At 36.0% G+C, this 18,874-nt stretch overlaps 1 long non-coding RNA gene across 1 annotated transcript in view; it reads left to right on the top strand.

Annotated features, from left to right (window-relative positions):
- Nucleotides 1-17,083, top strand: part of LOC144378316 (uncharacterized) — a 36,032-nt gene extending 18,949 nt beyond the window's left edge. The window contains exon 3 of the long non-coding RNA XR_013440015.1: nucleotides 16,667-17,083. This is a non-coding gene — a long non-coding RNA (uncharacterized LOC144378316). The remainder of the gene's footprint in view (nucleotides 1-16,666) is intronic.
- The last annotated feature ends 1,791 nt before the right edge of the window (nucleotides 17,084-18,874 follow it).

Genomic DNA, 18,874 nt, shown 5'->3' with positions numbered 1-18,874 from the left:
AAGCCATTTAAATAATTGTCAAGAACTGGACAGGGCACAAGAGTACTATAACATGAGAATGTAGCTTGGAGGGAAAGGCTTTCCTTATACAGTCAGCCTTCTGTCTCATCAGGCTTTGTGCTCAGGCATTCAATTATTTAAAAACAAAATTGTGTCCATACTAAATGTGTATAGACTTAGGTCACTATTTCCTAAACAATACAATATAACAAATATTAACTTAGTGTTTACTCTGTATTGGATATTAGAAGTAATCTAAGGCTAGGAAGGGTGCATGGGGGCAGGAAAGATGGTGAAATAAGATGGACATCACTACTCTAGGTACATGTATGACTGCACATATGATGTGATGCTACATTGTGTACAACCATATACAGGTAAAGTTGTGCTGCAGTTGTGTACAATGAATCAAAATGCATTTATATAATTAAAATAAATGAATTAATTTAAAAAAGTACATGGGAAATCATCCAGGCATGGTGGGCCCAAGTCTGTATTCCCACCTACTGGGGAGACTGAGGCAGAAAGATTGCTTGAGATCAATTGTTTAGGACCAACCTGGGTAACGCATAAGACACCAGTCTCTTTAAAAACCAGACAAAAAAACAAAGACCATGAAAGGATTTAAGTAAATTTTATGCAAATACTTGCCACTTTATATAAGGGAATTGAGCAACTGCTGATTTTGTCATCTGTGGGAAGACCTGGAACCAATTCTCCATGGACACCAAAGGATGGCTGTAAAATACATCAAAATAATTTTAGAATTTGAAGAGTGTGTCTCTGGCCAAAACTGCACTTCATCTTGTGTTTGTAATTTCATTAGCATATAACAAATTTTTACTTACCTATGGGGAAAACTTAACAATAGTCAGTAACAGCATGTTAACTTATGAGCTACCAAGAAAGACTGGAGGAATAGTAGAAGTACAATACCTGAATATGAGCACTATAAAATAAAAAGCACAGAAGAGCTAACCACAAATTTTGATGGATCCTCATTTCTGTTCAAAGTCAGCTTCTGATTTGGGATCTGAGTCACATCTGTGGTTAAAAGTTTGCTTCTTGCCAGGTGCAGTGGTGTATGCCTGTAATCCAAGCGCCTTGGGAAGCTGAGGCAGGAGAATCACAAGTTCAAAGCCAGTCTCAGTAACTTAGTGAGGCCCTAATTAACTCAGGAAGAACTTGTCTCTAAATAAAATATAAACAAGGGCTGGGGATTTGACTCAATGGTTAAGCACCCTTGGGTTCAATTCCTAGTACCACACACACACAAAAAAGTTATGCTTCTTAAACTTCTCTTATGCATTCAATATGCTTTTGAAAAGCTGTATTTGGGAACATTTAAGTTTGTCATTATTTCTCCTGGCCCTGTGTGTAACAATACCTCTAAAGTGCTCAGCAGTTCAGCAGTGCACTGTACTGTTTATATTTATTCTCCATAGAAGGGAACTGAGTGCTGTGCTGCTTAAGCTAAATAACAAGAACATCCCAATGCCAGAATTTTAAGTTCCTTTAGTTCTTCAAAACAAGATATTCATCTATTAGGAAAAACAGTAGCTTACCTGGAGATGTGTAGGTATATTTTTAAATGTTTGTTAAAGAGAAACTAACCATTCCATTTGCCAGAAATTCAAGTGAAATGAGACTACAATAAATAGTGCCTCAGAGTTCAGGAAACAAATCACAAAGGAATGTTCCCACCTCACTACATTTGAGCTAAAATAATACTACAGATTCTATTTCTGTTGAGTCATAGAAAGACTATTTTGTTCTTTTTAAATTCATTCCCCAAGGACTATCTATGGGAAAATCTGGAACAAACCTTCTCCCACCATTGTATTTAAAATACACACAACAAAGGAGTAAAGGAACTAGGATCTTCTTTAGGTGCTCTTTTTTTTCTTTCTGGTTGTTGATTTTGAACTCTGTGGTTGCTGAGTTGATGAAAACATTTATAAAGATTTTTACCAGGAACTGTCCATCTTTTAAAATGGGGATGATTAAGCCTCTAAACCCTGTGTCTCTTATCGCATGATTATGTGTAACGTGGTGCCCAACCCTCAGGCTTCCCAAAGGATCAAAATGAAAGGACAACTCCCAGGATATCATTTCCTACCCCAGCATCCCAAGGCTGCTGTCTCATGTTAAACTCATCCTGAATTCCCAGCTAAGTAGATATATCTACTGCAGGCAAAATTTATGTTTGCTTTAGATGGAAAAAAAAATCTAGAAGCACATAGTTTTAAATTGATAAGAAAAAGATGTTCAAGATTCTAGAAGATTTCATTTTTGGTCACTGTTTAGAGACAGCAATTAACATGCTGGCAATTATGGTTGTTGGTATTTTTCATAAGGACCATTAAATGCCCAAAGTTGCTCATCATGGGTTCTCAGATGCACTGTTGATGGACAAGTCAATTAACATATTTTCAAAGTATTGGACATCCATCAGACATAGAGTGAGGAATTAATTTTGTAGTGTCCAAAATAATGTAAAATCAACATAAATAAAGACAAATATAAGTCTTCTTGAATGTGTTGAAGAGTAGGAATGACTTAAAAATTATACCAAAGCAATAAAGAGCAGCCTAAAAATTTATTTAGCAAATTTTGTGTGCAGCCTATTATAACATGTAATTTAATTTACATGGAATTAAAATACAATGCAATTAGAAAGTGTTTTCTAATCCAAGATTTTTATAATGTATTTGTAGGAACTAACTAAATACACTAAAAACATTTTGGAAATAATCATTAAATAATGTGAATTTTTCCTTGCTTCCCATAAACTCAAGTCTCTCAAATTCTAAATATGAAACTTGTATCTTCTTTTGACACTACATCTCCTGAAATTATTATGACAAGGAGCACATCGAAGTAGAATTTAGCCTGATTTAAAAAGTTAAGAAGATATTCCTATTTTTTTTTTAATTTTGGTTTTTAGAAACTCAACTGCTGTAGTCCAGCACCATCCATTAATGAAGGTATCACAATGGCTAAAGGGCTCATTTTAAATTTTACACACACATACACACGCACACATACACACAGGTGTGTATGTATGTGCATTCACATGTACATGTATGATTATATTTGTGTATTTTACTGTGTTTATTCATGTACAGCTAACTATAATGGTGTTAGAGCAGCTCCTGTGAGTAACTTCCATTTTCTCCTTTCTAGATAATGAGTAAGAATCCTGAAGCATTAGAGTCAAGGTAACAGTCCAGTGGTGGTGGCATCTGTATTAATTTCTAACTCCTAATGCACTGACTCTTTTGTTTGTGCTAGACTGTCCACATTTTAGTTTTTGGTTTAGTTATAAAAGCTTCCGTGTACTTTTTTCCTAAGTACAGCTTGTACAACCTGCATCTTGATCAATTAATTTTAACCAAGGTATCACTTCCCTCCTAGCTCTGTGCAAAATACTGGCTGGCTCATTTTCTAAATGCAGTGACTGACCTAGCTTACTTCAGTGCTGTCTCCTAACCCTTCAGTGACTCTTTTCTCTTAGTTAGCTCTGTTTTTTTTTTTTTTCTCCTCCCAGATTCTCCACTATTTTGCATTGTCACTGTAGTAGCTAGGAAAGGGGCTTTGCTTAAAATATTTAATATCCTTTCATTAACAACACCAAAAAAAAAAAAATCACTTCCTAGGTGAAATAGATGGAGCAAAAGAATACAACCAGCATGATTAGAAAATAACACATCATGGGGCTGAGGTTGTGGCTCAGTGGTAGAGCGTGTGCCTGGCACATGTGAGGCACTGGGTTTGATCCTCAGCACCACATAAAAATAAATGAACAAAATAAATGTACTGTGTCTATCTACAAGTTGAAAAAAAAATTTAAAAAGAGAGAAAATAACATACCACATGTCAAAGACAAAACCATCTGGAAAATATGTCAAGATAGCCATAGACTTTTTTTTTCCATAGACTTTTATTAAAATTTCAAAACAAAATATAAAGTGGGACCTCAGCTCTTCTCTCACATGGGTTCCTCTGTCTAATTATAACATGTGCCTCTGCTGGTAGCCTGGCAAGGATAGGAGGAAACTTTGTGGTTGTTTTTTTTTTTTTTCTGTTGTTATTTTTAAACTGGACAGGTTAGTTATATTGCAGAAATAGGACTGTAGAGATGAGCAGGAAAAGTTCAGTGTGACAAGGGAATGTGCGCTAGGCCCTGTAACATCTGCAGAAGGTACAGCCATCTGGAAGTGTCTTCTGGCACCTATATATTGTGCTGCCATTGGACATGGGAAAGGATCTAATATTTATAAGAGCTTGGTAAGCTGAGCACCACAAAGCAGACACCCTTGCCTTTCCACCTAACTCCCACATTCCTCCCAGTTTTTCTTTAGCTACAGAGTCACATAAGGAAGTTGAACATCTGTCCCAGACTTGCTGCCCAGGGTAGGCTAATAGAAGGAAAGTTGTTCTGCCTTCTGGGAAGAATATTCCCTCATGAGAGACAGGCAAAGATAATGCCCACCCTTCTGCTTTGGGCATTGTCATGTAAGGCTATGATACCTGGAGCTACTGTAGCCAGGAGAATCATAGAGACCCTGACCTACATATCTGTGAAGTCATCAGCTCAGGCACCAACCCAGGGAATCCTTACCTCTGCATTTATTTTTCTTTTAGAAAAATATTCCCTTGAACAAAAACCACTTTTAGTTGAATATTTTGTTTCTTGCAGTTGTACATATCCCACCTGAATAACATCACTCTAGTCGCTTGTAATATGATTGCTTTTGATGCTTATAATCATACTGCTAGGTAAGCATTATCCTCACACTTCCAACTCGTTTTTAGAAAGGAAGAAAGGAGAGCTCAGGAGCGATTCTTCCAAGGTCCTGAGGTTCTTAAGGAAGAAGTTGTGATTTGAACCTATGTGCCTGTGCCATCTGTGTGTCTGGACTCTCATTCCTGTCCGCCATCTGGCTCATCACATGGCCTTCTCTGTATAGCAAAGATTTTCCTACTGACTTAGAATTTGAACCTGGTAGGAGAAGGATAGGCAGGGATATCTTTGCTCTGAGACCATGGAAACCATTAGAAGAAGTACGGATTGATCATAAAGACAATTTTCATTGATGACATTAAAAGAATGAGAATAATTTCAGCACACATATATCCCAAGATATAATTAGATATGGGGTCATGAATAGAAACTTGGCTTTGCAAATATTTTTTAGAAACCATGTAACTGCAAGACTTTCCACTATGTTTTTTTTTTTGTCTTTAATTAGAGCTCTCCTTCCTGATCCTCAACTCCTTAGTTATTTACAATTAACTTATAAATCCAATAATTTAACTGGAGTGATCTGAAATCTGACTCTAGCAAACACAGAATGTTGTCAAATCTTTTCATTTGGAAATCCACAGAAGCCCTATAAAATAGGAGAGAAAAATTAAAAATGAAAGGCAGAGTATTTAACATTTTTTTTTCCTTTTGAATACTGCTTGAATTTTTCAAAGCAATATACTTCATAAAATTCTATGAGGCTCTGGACAAATGGAACCTGATTATCCATGTGTTTAAATGTGAGTCTTTTTATAAATGTAATGTTGAAAGATATAAGTTTCCTTGTGGTTTTTCCTCCTCTGTGTGCTCCCAGTTGAAGGAACCAGGCATTAGCTTGAATCTTGGACCTCTGCAAACAGCCATATCCTAACTGCATAGGTTTCCTCATTTGGGAATTTTTCTTCTTTTTTTCTTCCTAAACTTCCCTCTACTGTTCTGTTGGTAAACTAATATGAACTAATGTGCAAATGGTGATTCAAAGCTAAACTGTTATATTGTACAAATGAGAAGTAATATATTTGGAAGATCTTAACACAAAGAAATCATTTCCTTGTAGAAATTTCAGTCAGAGTCAGAATTCCTCTAAAGGAGCCAAAATCATGCCACATGGGCATCTGCTTCCTACACCAACCAGCCACAGTGGTTGACAGTATCTGGAAAATGAGTAGAAAATATATTACCGTGGTACAGTCTTTAATAGGAAATAGAATTTTAGGGAAATATTGGCCTATGAAAGACTTTATAATAATGAAAAAGAGGCTAGGTCAGCCATTGCTGTTTTCCTAAACTCATATTAACATTAAAAGCAACCAGAGAGGGAAAAACAAATAACTACACCCTGTCTTCATTGTTTCTAGTGCAACAACCCAGTATCTGTCACTGGAATTACTGAGATGGTCTCTCAGCTTCCACCTCCCCTTCTCAGTCAGTTCTCAAAATAGCAGCTAGAATTATTCCTCTCAAAACTAAATTAAATCAGGATGTGCTTTTGCTCAAAATCCCCTGATGCTTCTCCTGCTTACTCAGGGTAACGGCTGAGGCTGTGACAGTAGCTTCGAGGCCTTGCCTCTCTCTCACCTGATTCCCTCCTGATGGTCTCTAATGCCCCTCCAGCCATGCCAGCTCCCTTCTGTTCCCAGCAAATCACCAGGCATACTCCTCCTTCCAGCCCCTATTCATCTCCTTTGCTCCACTGCTGTCTTCTCAGAGAGGCTCTTAAGATCACACTATTTAAACTTTCCAACCTTCCACCGAATGAACACTCCTCCCCAATATTCTATCCCATTTTCTTGTTTTACCTTTTTTCCAAAGTGGAATGTGGCTCATTGTTAGAGTGCTTGCCTAGCATGTGAAAAATCCTGGGTTCAATTCCCAGTACTAGGGGAAAAAAAAGAAAGTTAGAGCTAGGTGTAGGGGTGAGGCTCCTGGTCAAGTGCTTGCCTGGTGTGTGAGAGGACCTGAGTTTTGATCCCCAGCACTGCAAAAAAGAAAAACAAGGTTTTTGTTTTTCCACCACAGCAAACGGCACACATTTCATTTGTTTGGTTTCATTTGTCCTTTTTCATCTTTCTTTTGCATTCTCCCCTGCCCCTCCCTAGAATGCAAGTTCTGTAATGGCAGGCATTTTTGTCTATTATTTATCAATTCTGCATCTGTGATGCCTGGTACTTATTAGATCTTCAATAAATATTTGTTAAATGAAGCACTCTCCTACCTGCCTATTTGTTTGGACGGCTAGTTGCAAAACTTACAATATAACCTGTTTCCAAAGAACTTCAGCAGAGAAGTAATTTATCAAAATCAAAATTAAATGCTAAAAAAATCAGACTCAGAAAATGATTAGGAATCAAAGTAGTTAGTCAGCAGGACACACTAGCAGTCTGTTGTCACCCCCACCACTAAGAACTACCCAGGTTCTCTTCACCTGTCCCCACACCATGAACACTAAGTGTCTTGTATCATTGCCAGTTGGCCACTTGCATCCTTCTACGTCATGTGTCAACAGTCCAGCTGTCAAAGGTTGGGGAGACAATACATCACCCTGTCAGCTTCCATAGAGAGGAATGTGTTCTGCCTCCAAGCAAATTCATACAGTGAGGATTCCCCACCAAATGGATGGATCTGGATTATGGGCAGCACAAAATAAAAACACTTCAAAAAACAAAAGAGCCCAATTTTAACCCATAATTTTAAATAGAAAGTGACTTTCATTTGCTTGATTTTGTTTGTTCTAATTTCTGCTTTCTAAATGTTCCCAGTATTACCAATCGGTACATTAACTTATTTAATAGTTTTAGATATAGGTAATTAATGCTCAACCATATCAAGTTAATCAAAATTTTAGCCAGACTTCTATTTTTTCCCTTGGGGCCAAATGTAATTTATGTTCTGTCAGCATTTACACAACAGAATAGAATGTGAGCGAATTGAAGTCTGCAATGAACTGTCTGATTTCTTTGAAGTAAAGTTTTGTCTAAAGGGTCACATGACATATTTTATCTTGCTGTCAGTCCATTCTTCTCTCATCAGCAACATTAGGAATGTACTGCTCAGTACTTTAGTATCCTCTGTGAAATGAGGTACTTGTGGTATTTGTGCCATAGATAATCCATGTGGAGCATGCAGGGATATTCTTGGTGTATAACAAACCTCATCTGCATACACCCTGATTGCTGTTAAATACTCTCAGTCCCTGAGAAGCGCAGGTCTCTTTGGTCATGTCCTTTGGCAGTCTTCTACATCTCTGTGAAAAGACATGTTTGTGTAAGTAAAGTCATGTTTCTACTGATATCTTTCACTGCTAAAATTCACCTTTTTATACATCAATTTTAGGAAATCAAAATAAAACAAAATTTCACACTAAAATAGTTAATACTATTTGTGATCTATATTATTAAGATAGCTGAAAATTTAAGACTATGTAAATAGAAAGAGTCTTTTCTTCTTTCCTACACTTAAAGTTAAATAACTGTTCAAAAACATTTTAAAACATTTGAAAAAGTGAAACCACTTTTGCATTTATTTTAAATTATCATTAAGTTTAAACATCATGACTTAAGTTCTAAATATATCAAGGTCAGTCATTTTACTGATAATTCAATTACTAATATAGTGACTTGTGAGTAAACTAATTGGTTTCCTCCCTTTAACTAAGGCAACTATGACATTTAAACTTCATTTGTGAGAACACAAAATGATATATTGTATATTTCATTTTTAGTTATCCAAAATGATAGTTTTGGTTGTTTTATGTGACATATTGAATGAATTTGGTGAAACTATGAGTCATCAATTAAATAAACATCTTAAAAACTGATCTATCAGAACAGCTGTGTTTGGTATATTATTATTGGTAAGTGTAGGCCAATGACAAACTCATCTAAAAGGAGGAGTTGTAAGTTTACACTGTCCATTTATTATACACCCTTAAGAAGTTGTTCTTAAATCTTTGGGGATATCTTTTGTTGTCATCAATCTTGGTCCTAGTAAATGAATAAGCGTTTCCTCCCTGTGTCCGCTTCATTATAAATGTGAGTAGTGAACAAAGAACCATTGTTCAAAACCATTTGATAAAAAGGTTTTCATTTTTTTTTTTTTACTCACCATTGTTTGTTTCTAGATGAATAATCCACCTTCTCTGATAACTGAGCAATTTGAAATGGAGGGGGGGAGGTGCATTCCAAATTCAACATTGGTATGTCTCCATTGCAGTTTATCAGAGAAATGTTCAGAAAGCAATCTGAACGAATCAAAGATTGACAAATCAACTACTCTTGTGAGTTCCCAGCTACAAAAGATTTTAAGCTAGGCATTCTAAGTAAAAAAAAGACTGTCTTTGAAGTTTCTCTGTATGTGTGAACTGCTGAAACCTTATTCTAGCATGTGATATGTTTTATGAAAAATAAGTCAAAATTATAAGAAAATATGTAATGAATAAATGCAAATTAATCTAAAACTCTGCTATAAAAAAATCTACTGTTCTTTTTAAAAAGTTAACATAAATAATATATCTATCTTTAAAAGAAAAATCAAGTAAACTCAAAGAAAAATCTTTGGGAGAAAAGTAAAAAATTAAACATTAAATATTTATTTAATTATAAAGCATTCCTGTCCAAGGAGCCACAGGATTAAACCATTATGTTCTCAAATTTTACATGATCATTTATAAAAAAAAAATCACTGCAAATAGAGTGGTGTTTTATACAGTTTTAAATGATAAATCATGTTGGAAATACCTATAATAACTAAAATTTGGTCATATTTTTAAAAGATATAATAATAACTTTAAAAATTCTGAAATTTATGATAAATTTATGCTTTATAAAAGTCTAATATATAGAAGATACAAACAAGACTTTAACGTAAAAAAAATTTAAAAAAAAAGACTTTAACGTACTGAGTTAAAATAAGACTCTCTTCTTTTACTTCCATTTTTAAAGATGTCTAAGTAACACCATACTGAAAACATAATGAGCCATGCTAGAATCCTATTAATTAGGTAACAATTTGAAAATATATATTAATTAGGATGGGGAAAGTAATCTAACTGTAATCATTATAATCATTTAAAAATATCTCTAAAGTGCTTGAATTTTTTTTTTTTTTTGGTACCAGGGATTAAACTCAGGGGTACTTGACTACTGAGCCACATCCCCAGCCATATTTTGTATTTTATTTTGAGATAGAGTCTCACTAAATTGTTTAGCATCTTGCTTTTGCTGAGGCGGCTTTGAACTCTTGATCCTCCTGCCTCAGCCTCCCAAGCAGCTGGGATTATAGGTGTGAGCCACTGCAACCGGCTAAAGTGCTTGAATTTTAATAGAAAAGAAAGCAAAGACATTTTCAAATTCCCTCAAGGAGCAAAAAACAATAACATTCTGATCAATACATGTTAATTATATGAGAAAATTATATCAATGCTTGCTAGTGAATGACATTTTCCTATCAAATTCTTTCTAAGGTTAATTTGTGGAGTTGTTTGAATGGATTTTCTTGCCTAACCTTTCTGAAACATATCTGCTACTGGACTGAAGTAAAGTTCAGCCCACATCTGTCTTCAGCCTACAGCAATACCCTTAACTTTGTTAAAGAAAAAAATCTATATATTCTAATTTGTTAAACCTGGGAGAAGCTGTTGTGAAATGCAACCTGTTTACTGTGATAGACATTTGAAGTTATAACACAGAAACAAAATAATTCCAGGTTAATTCTATGAAAACTTGCAGGGAATATCAGTACAACAGCAAGAAATGTAACTCTGTAGTCTATGAAAGATATTTCTAGAAAGATCACTGCTAATATGCAGAAGCCAGTGAGCATGGCCAAAACCTACAGAGTATTTCTACCCATGGTGCTAGGCATGGTGCTAATCTAATCTCAAGAAAAACTCCAGCATTCAATTCAATTCAACAAATATTTGTTGAGCAAAAGCATTTACTATGCATTGTGCAGGAGAACCCAAAACTCTTGTCAAATGCTCTGCTTTGACAAAAATCTGAAATCTATGTGTAACTTTGGGCAAAACTTTTAATCAAACCTAAGCCTCAGTTTCTTCATCTGTAAATGAAGAGCCTGGATTAAATAATATCTGTAGTCTTATAATTCTATGGCTATGGAATTTCTAGATATAGTGGTGACAGATTATGTGTTGCTTTACCCTATGCCTTTACCTCACTAATAAGGTAGAAAGTGATAGAAAACCACAGATTCCATTTGATGGAAGGTTCATCAGACGTTAGAGGAAAGAGTGTGTGGAGGAATACAGACAGCACAGTAGTGGAAAGCTACCAGGGCCCTAGAGTGGGGCTGCTTTAGTCAGGGCTCCACCATGCACAAATACATGATTGGGGACTGTCACTTTGCATCTTAGGGTTTCAGTTTCCTCCTTTGTAAAATGGGAATAATAATTGCATTGGTGTTATGGGGTTGTAAACAGTAAATGAGTTAATGCACTTGTAAAGTCCTTAGAACAGCACAGAACAGAGGAAGTGTTCAATAGAATTAGCTTTCATTGCTTTGGTTAAAAGCAAAGTGACAGATGTCAGTGACCTAGGGTTAGCCCCAAGCCCTGACATTCACAAGGGTATTGCTTACATTAATTGATGGTAGCCACCTCACAGCATTACTCATAGAATTAAGGACAGATAAATATCTATATCTATATCTCATCAGCAACACTATCTGGCATAAAATATGCCAATTAATAAGTAGTAGAGCCAGGATTACATATAACTACTACTCTTACTTCAGTGCCTAACAGATGATAACACTAGGAAACACTAGGAACTCAAACATTGGGAAATGAGAGGGAAAATGTATACATGTATAGAAGTCTTCAGGTAGTAGGTTTTATATGTAACAAGTTTATATATTTAATAGTGTTGAGTTTTTGCAGAATAAATATTCAGAACAAGAGTTTATAGCCTTCATTAGCATACCTAGGATATAGTACATGCTCCATGAACATTAGTGTTTCTTGTTTTTAAATTCTCTTTCTATAGGATTAAAACACTTCTCCTTAGCTTTTATTAAAAACTTCAATATGCAATAAAATCCACTCAACAAAGTAATAAAAATTTAAATGATAAAGAAGAAACTTGTTTTCTCATAACACAGCTAAAACTATGTCACAAATATGACAGAGTAGCTTCAAGGACCCAAAGAAAATTAATCATTATAGCTTAATAAAATAGAACTCATAGCATAAAAAGCTATTCTCTTTCAATTAAGTTCATTTCATCAGCTGAACCCCCAACAGTATAAAAAGGATAAGTGACAACAGCTTTGGTTGCTAAGATTCTTTGTATTCTTTGCAGAAATCACTATCACTTAGAGAGGAGTTCATTTTCTTTTGGGCTAAAAACTGAAGTTTATAAGTGCATCAAAATAATTGTCTCAAGACAATGTTGTCTGTAAGTTGACAGTGAGATGGGAGCAGATGTGTGTCTCACCCCATTAGTAGGTCTTCAGAGGATGTACATGCCATTGAGATGGATTCATAATTTATGCATTCAGTTATAAAGGAGTTTCAGTAAAATTATTTTCTTTTATGGAAAGGTATCATGTGGTTTCTATATGAAAGTATTTATGTCACTAAATTGTCAGATCAGTTAACTCAGGATAAATATTACAATTTATTGTTGGAAAACAAAGGCTTTAACAGCCTTAGCATACTTAAAAATTCATGACCCCAAAGGGATAACAAAACAACTATTGTCTCTAGCAGTTTTCTAACTTTTTATTTCCTTGCCTCTCCCTACACGCCATAAAAAGTTCAAGTGTACAATATACAGCCACATGCAGAGTTGAAATTAAGAACAATTCATTTTTATGTAACATGTTCCCTTTCCTATGCTGAACGTATTGGCTGAAAGGTTTTTAAAAAATATTTTTTAGTTGTCAACGGACTTTTATTATATTTATTTATATGCAGTGCTGAGAATCTAATCCAGTGCCTTACACATGCTAGGCAAGCAGTCTACCACTAAGCCACCACCCCAACCCCCCAGAAGATTTAAAGTGGCATTATTGGTGAGGACTTTTGCCTTCAACTAAGAAATAGGGATCAGATTTAATAACAAATAATAGAAAACAACAGATTTTAGACATTGTACACCAAGCAACTTAAATAAGCCCTGGAAAATCTGTGTCCCATCAAGCCATGTGCAAAATCTCATAATTCACCAGACATCAGGAGAGTTTAGCTTGGTAATAGGAAAGAATCAGCCCTACACTAGAAAAGTGAATCTGATCCTGCCCAACAACATTTTGAAGCAAGCCTGAAAACTTTCAAACACTTTACAAATAACTAAATTCTAGACCAAGTCTCAGGCAGATTTATAGAAATAAAAAAATATCCAATACCCCACAAGGTAAAAGTCACCATGCCTGGCATCCAGCTAAGTGCGCGCGCATACACACACACACACACACACACACACACACAGTGCAAATAATTGGAAATAATTTATAATGCAAAGAAAAAAATCAACCAATAGAAACAGATCCAGAAATGACACAGATGACATAAATGATTAGGCAAGCACATTGGAACAGTTATAATAACTATTTCATATAGTTATGAATTATTCTGTGTGTATAAGAAGCTAGAGGAAAGACTGAACACATTAGGTCAGATATGTGGATGATATATAAGAAGACCCAGACTGAAGTTTTAGTGATGTCTGAGACAAGAAATATTTGTAATGGTACTAAAAGCAAATTAAATACTGTACAAGAAGTGATTAGTAACTTGAGATCTAGAAATTTAAAGTATTAAAAACTAAACAGATAAAAGAGAACTGAAAACAAACAAATAGAGCATTAGAGTGTTGAAGGACATCTTTGAACAACCTAATATATGTAAAATTGAAGTCCCTCAATGACAGGAAAGAGAAGATAGAGAAGAAAATATTCGAAGAAATCATGGCATTAATTTTTCCAATTTTGATGAAAACTCTCAACCTATAGATCTAGGAAGAGCAATGCATCCCAAGTACAAGAAATAAGAAGAAAATTATAACTAAGTCTTCCATAATTAAATAGTTTAAAATCTTAGACTGGATAATGAAAAATATTATATACAGAAGAAAAGCAGCATTTTTCTTATTGGAATCAATGCAAGACAGAAGATGGAAGAGAAGCATCTTTAAACTACTTACAGAAAAAAGAAATCCTATCAACATAGAACACATACTCGAAAAAGGAAGGAACATTACTTCTTAAATATATAAATGGTGAAATAATTTATCAAAGCAGAAATGTCACAAAAGGTGTGCAGAGTAAAAAGAAAATAATACCAGATTTACACAAAGAATTGAAGAGCCCAGGAAATGGGAAATATACACATATAAATCTGTTATTTTCTCATTACTGGTACAATTTCAAAAACGATTTGACTAAAGCCAAAGCAATATCTGCATTGTGTGTTTTAAAACATATATAGAATTAAGATGAAAATATGCTGCCATAAGTTTCTAATACTATATGAGAAACAGTATGGTAATATTTGATAAGTTAAAGAAGTATTCTGAAATCCCAAAAGCCACCACTGAAAAACAAAACAAAGCAGAGATTGTTCCTAAAGCCAACAAATAAGATAAAGTGAGGTGTGGGTATTATCCTAAGTGTAGCAAGTCAGAACTTTCATGGTCAAGAAATAGATTTTTCAGAAATTCATAACTCCTATTATTTAGCTCATGAGCCCAAGTCATGGCATTTCAAGGACTCTTAGATGTGTCTAGTTTAAAATACATAGTGGTAAGCAGTTCAGTTCATCCAAAGTCTTTTCTCTCTGCACTCCTCCTGATGCCCCCCTGATGCACAGTGCTCTGAAGGTGCTCTTGCACGTTAAAGCCTACATGAGTGATAATTTTACTATTATCTCTCTGGCACTCTGCCTGCTGCAGCCATGCAGTTCAGATTTTGCTTTCTTTTTTCCTGGCACCAGCAACTCAGCATGTGCACATTTCCCGTGGGGGTTTCAGAAACATTCTTGTGGTATTTCTGGGCTGGGATGTCCACTATCCAGCAGTGCTTTCTGGACACTTCATATCACCTCTGCTTCTCTACTGCTCTATCAGAAACATTCCCTCTCCCCAGGCCAATCTCTGAAGATCAAGACACAAATTCTTTCCTTGTTTCTTTGGACTACCATGACCTATCTTTCAAGCTAGTATTTTTTTTTTTTTTTACATGAAGCAGATGTATTACTTGTAGATAGAAATCAAGGGACAAAAGAAGCCTAGGATCATGTATGAGCTGGTTCCCCATGACTTGAGGTTTAAAAAGCCACCATAGGGTAGATGGAGTCTTGACTACATGGCCCCACTTGCATCTCAATGTGAGGGACCCCAAAAGGCAATCCACTCCGGGTTCTATAACCCAGAGGCCATAGGACCCGATGAGCAAAGTTTCAAAAGACATCCCATTTCCGGAGAAGAGTGGAACAAAATCTGGCATGTCTAGAGTAGTTCCTCCCTAAATCAAGCTCGTATATTCCCAAGGAAGGGCAGGAACAATGTCTGGGATTTTTCCTCCATATCTTAGGATATTCATTGTGTTCCCAGAATATTCAACATTTATTTTGGAGACCACAAGTACCTAATCCATTCTTGGGGGGAGTGTCAGGAAGTTTTCATATTGATGATGGTGATGACAGTGGTGGTGAAGATATGACAGCTAAAGTTTTGGGGATACTGTTGCCAGGCACTGCCCACAAAGAGCACATGTTGTCCAATCATCACAATAAAAGCTCCATGGCTGCATTCCTTGACACTATTAATTTAGGGATGAAATGCCATAAACAAAATTCTTACCATTCCCAGAACATTCATTTCACCTTTTCGTAACTTTGCTTATGTTCATCTGCCTGCAACCCTGTTCTTACCCTTCTCCACCTGGGTAAAAGCCATGTTCCTTCAAAATATTAGCAAGGATCTACCCAATTTAGTGAGATCCTGTCTTACAAAACAAACAAAACAACCAAAATGGGCTGGGGATGTAGCTCAGTTGTAAAGCGTCCCTGGGTTTAATATCACCAAGTACCAACAAAACAAAACAAAACACAATAAAGAAACAAACAAAAGAAATAAAAAACAAAACAAAAAAACAAGCTCAACACAAGCATCACTAAACTCCCTGAATCCCCAGGTGGACTATTTTAAGTAAAGTTCATTTTTGCTGTCAACATATTAACTTTTCTATATAAACACCCTTTTCTGCACCTCCTCAAGCTAGTAATTTGGATACATGCTTTTAAAACTTCTGTTTGAAAATTCAGTGCTTACTTGTGACTCTGTGATCATGCTGTGGCCATCATGTTCATCATGTGGCCATCATGTTCAAAAGTGTATCATCAGCAAACTCTCTGCCTTCATGCTAAGGGCAGTTAGGGGTAAGAAGAGTAGATAGAAGAAACCTGGTGATGTGTTGAATGTTATCCATTTCCTAGTGGCATCCTTGAATCTGCCCTAGTACACACCATTCACTGAACCTTTACTATTACTAGAAACAATTTCATTACAACGTATTGGAAAGAAATGTCACGCACCACATTGCTGCCTGCAGCAGTGGAAGTATTTGTTAACACACAGGCAGGGTTTTAGATGCATTTGGAAAGTCCTTGAGTGACCGTGTCTACTGAGGTCACCCTGAATTCCCTGGAAACTGCAGATGCCTTTTGATTAATCTAGAAGTAAAGTCTATAAGGAGTTCCAGTTTCACTGTGAAAACTTTCCATGGAGCCATTTCTGATGATCAAAGCTGAAAACAACCTCTTACTACATGTTTCCTATGGTGATTATGACACACTGACTTGTGGTATAATCATTCACTGACTCTTCTGGTCTCCTTCAGTTGTCTAGAATCCCCTTGAACAATGGTACAGTCACATACTGGCATCCCCACAAGGCTTAGCAGTGTCAGAAGAAGCTATTACTGGTGCCTCCACCACCATATGAGAAGATGGCCCCCAACACTGATACAGGTACTCCACAAATGTGATTCCTCTTGGTCCTCAAAAGAGAGTCTAAGTTTCTTATTGCTTTACTCATTGTATGGCTAGGATCATTGAGGTTCCAAGCTGTTGTAAGACTTTTGCTAGAGAAAGCCTAGGACTGTAATTCTACCTCAAACTATGTCATTCCATGCCTTATTTCTAGTCACTACAGTATAATAGCTCCTTTACAAAACACCTCAGCATTGACTGCTTCTGTGCTTGTTTCCTTTTACTGGATTGACACACAAATCTTCTGGTGGTTAGACTGTCATTGGAGGGCATTTAGACACAGGGAGTAGACACAGGATTTGTGGCTATTGAGATAATAGAGGCAAGTAGATAGCATTTGTGGCTCTTGAGATAATAGAGGCAAATATACAGTTCACTGCTTTAGAAGCTTGTGGACATTTTGCAAAGAAGAGTCAATAATATTCTTTGAATTTGATATGAATATGATAAATTTGTTCAGATTTTTATAACTAGGAATGGAAAAAATTAGGAAGAAGGTATCCCAATAGTTTAACATTTTCAATATGCAAAAGACAAAGTCTTGGGTTTGTTTTTTTTTGTTGTTGTTGTTGTTGTTGCTATAGAAAGTGAGAAATCTGGAGATGTAGACACTAATTTGAATTTGGAACCTCTGGCTCATGGCCTGTGTCTTAGAACTGCAGGATTGCATTCCTCTACTCCAAAGAGGCATGTGACCTCTGGGCAGAACCACTCCGTGGAGGGGGCAGAGTGTGTCTTCTGCTAAACTCACTTCTCTTTTGGGAAGCCCTTTCCCCTTCTCACAGACCCTTCTTCCTATGACCTTCCCCCTGCCCTGCTTTTCAGTTCTCCTGTGTCCAGAAGAAAATAAATTACTAATCCTTTTAGGGGAAACAAACAAAAAAAAAACTGTCTATGATAAATCTCTTGGAGAATATGTAATTATCTCAAAGACAATAATCAGTCTTCATTCAGAGAAATAACCAATGATAGTATTGCTGTGGCTCAAGCTTCAGGGAGTTATTTTGATGGTAAATTAACATTTGAGGGGTAAATCTGTACCATAAAATCAACCACCTGTCCTCCCACCTTGGGTGGCTTAGTTTAGCACTTCGTATATATTAGGAAAACAGATTCTATTAGTCAGTGTGAAGAAATGCACAATCCCAGATTTGATTCCATACTAGCAGAGAGGTAGAAGAGTTGCTAATAGTGGAACAAAATTAATGGAAACTTGCAAAATTGCTCTTCATTTACAGTGCTCTGCTGCTGACCTTGCTGTCGACCTTGTTGCTGACCTTATTCCTTTCTCCCAATATGTGTCAGGCAAGTGGACTTTTAGCCGCCGGACATGAAGAAATCACATAATCAATGAAGCAAGCAATCAGTCAACAAATATATAATGGATTCCTGCAATTTGCAAGACTCTGAGACAAATTGAACCAGGGACACAAAGATGATTTATGAAGCAATATCCCTTCATAAATGTGCATGATATATGCTAAAGGAGACAGAAGAAAAAGCAATCCCATGATGCTGTCCTGAAAGTATTTTTTTAAAATAGATTCCCTTTCAAGTAATATTGCAGGAAAATAATAAAAATTTTTAAAAATAATTTCTTCATATCAGATATGGTATTAAGCTGTTTACACATATACTACCTGGAGTTCTTAGATGACTGGGTGGCGCATGGTAAATGCTCAGTAAGTGTAACCTACTCTTCTTACTGTTGTATTCATCCTTCCTTATTCTTTCAATAAGAACCATCATCTTCTCCATGATAGTTGAGAAAACCGAGGCACATCAAAACTATACAACTGCACAAGATAGTAGCCGTGAACATAGACTCTCACTCTAGGATGGATAACATGGATGAGTAATGGCAGCACTCAGAGTTGGGGATTAGATCCAAGTAGCACTAGGGGCAGATGGATAGAGGAGACAAAGTTCCAGTCTTGCTCAGGGGGTCAGGAAGTTAACTTTAGGGTTAGAGGACTTAGTATAAAACTCTGAGGGAGGTATGACTAGAAAAATAAATTAGAACTAGTTATTATAGCATTTGAATTACTGCTGGAAAG

This window comes from Ictidomys tridecemlineatus, chromosome 6 (genome assembly GCF_052094955.1).
Source record: "Ictidomys tridecemlineatus isolate mIctTri1 chromosome 6, mIctTri1.hap1, whole genome shotgun sequence".
Taxonomy (NCBI): Eukaryota; Metazoa; Chordata; class Mammalia; order Rodentia; family Sciuridae; genus Ictidomys; species Ictidomys tridecemlineatus.
This window is presented reverse-complemented; position numbering and strand designations above follow the sequence as displayed.